The following is a 2449-nucleotide window of genomic DNA, read 5'->3' on the forward strand; positions in this document are numbered from 1 at the left end:
AAACTTTTGTAGCCCCCTTAAATTTCCATGCTAATATTTTAAATTCCCAAATTTAACACTCATAGGGGAAGCAACGCAGTATGGAAGCTAACAGATTGGGCTCTTATGGATGATAGAAACATCTGCCTAGAGAATTCAAAAAAAGAAACTGAAAAACTATATGAACAAAGAAGAATTGACTTCAGATACGTGCAGTCAACATACAAAAACTGATTAGCATTCCTATGTACCACGATAGCTGATTAGAAATGTCAGAGGGAAAATGGTCCAATTCATAAAAACAACAAAGCTACAAAATAGCTGGCAATATACTAAATATAAAAATTTTCAAAACTTATGGTAAAAACTACATGTAAAGCAAAATTACTACAAACTATAAAAGAAGATCTAAATAAATGGAGAAAAATACTTCTTTTCTAATTGAATAGTCCACATTTGTAAAGCTATCAGTCTTCTCTAAGTTAATCTATAAACCCAATGCAATTCCAAGAAAACCTCAATAAAATCTTTATGAAGCTAAGCAAGCTCATTCCCAAATTGAGCTTCTTAAGTTGATCTAGAAGAGAAAGCCTCAAAATAGCCAAGAAATTTTTGAAATAAGAACAGTTAGGAGGGACTTTCTCTAACACATATCAAAATGTACTCTGAGCTGTACTAATTTTAAAAGTGGGGTAATGGTACTGAAAGGGACAAATAGATAATAGAGTAAAAACAGGTATTTATATATATACTAGAAGCATAATCTCTCTATATAGTCTATATATAAGTATAATTTCATTTATGTCATATCAGTGAAGGAAAAATTAGTGGTATTACAATTGGCTATCCATTTGGATGAAAACAAAGATCTGTTCCAACTTCATATGCAAGCATAAATAATAAAGTGCTAAATACTTTAGTTAGAAAATACTGTTGTATATATTTATAATTACTGAGTGGGAAAGGCATTTCTAAACATGATACGGTATGTATACATCATAAAGGGAAAACTGGATAGATTTTATTACATAAAATATTAAAACTTTATTTGATGAAAGACATCATGAATAACATTTAAAAACAAGTAGAGTCTGAGAAAATATATTTGCAACATAAAAAACAGGCAAAGGATTAATATATGAATATACAAAGAATAACTATAAACTTTTTTTACAAGATGGATTTTAATGAAATGTAGGCAAAGGATATAGAGAAAATCAATGGTCCAATAAATATATGAAAAGATAGTCTCACTGATTATCAGGAAGATGCAGATGAAATCAACATTCAGTGGTACAACCACTATGGAGAACAGTATGGAGGTTCCTTTAAAAACTAAGAACAGAACTACCATATGATCCAGCAATCCCACTCCTGGGCACATATCTGGAGAAAACCATAATCCAAAAGGATACGTGCACCCCAATGTTCATTGCAGCACTATTTACAACAGCCAAGAAATGGAAGCAATCTAAATGTCCATCAGTGGAGGAAAGGATAAAAAAGATGTGTTACTTATATACGATGGAATATTACTCAGCCATAAAAAAGAATGAAATAATGCCATTTGCAGCAACATGGATGAACCTAGAGATGATCATACTAAGAGAAATAAGTCAGACAGAGAAAGACAAATATCATAGGATATCACTCATACTCAACTTTTTAAAAAAAGAGATACAAATGAACTTATTTACAAAACAGAAACAGACTTACATATATCGAAAACAAATTTACAGTTACCAAAGGGGAAATGTGGGGGGAGGGATAAATGAGGAGATTGGGATGAATACACAACACTACTATATATAAGATAGAGAACCAACAAGGACCTACTGTATAGCACAGGGAACTCTACTCAATATCCTGTGATAACCTATATTAGAAAAGAATCTAAAAAAGAATGAATATATGTATATGTATAACTGAATCACTTTGCTGTACACCTGAAACTAACACAACATTGTAAATCAACTATATTCTAAAAAATTAAAATATTTTTAAAAATTCAGATATGGCCTTACTCCTTACTTCTCAACCCCTCAGGTTGGCAGAAATAAAAGTTGATTAACATATACTTAGCCAACAATGTAGGGTAATGGCTAGTCTCATATGCAATTCGTAGGAGTGTGCTGAGTCAGTCTTTTTGGAGGATAATTTTATCCTACGGAAATAATCACATATGAATCCAATTGTAGTCACAATGTGTGTAATTTTTTTAAAAAAGAAAAAAGACGCAAATAACTAGAATACCTGTCTGTAGAGGAAAGGATACATAAAATCATGGAACATCATGGAACACCAGGATAGCATATATCCCTATTACAATGAATGCTAATACAAAAAAATAGGTAGAACTACAGGTGCTAACATGGAAAAAAGCAAGTTGCAAAGCAATGCAGTCACCTGGCAGATATTAATAGTGGGTATCTTAACTGGTCGGGCACTGTTCTAGATGCTGGGACACAGA

Source organism: Monodon monoceros, unplaced genomic scaffold, assembly GCF_005190385.1.
Source record: "Monodon monoceros isolate NGI ecotype Baffin Bay Population unplaced genomic scaffold, NGI_Narwhal_1 Super_Scaffold_8, whole genome shotgun sequence".
NCBI classification, from domain to species: Eukaryota; Metazoa; Chordata; class Mammalia; order Artiodactyla; family Monodontidae; genus Monodon; species Monodon monoceros.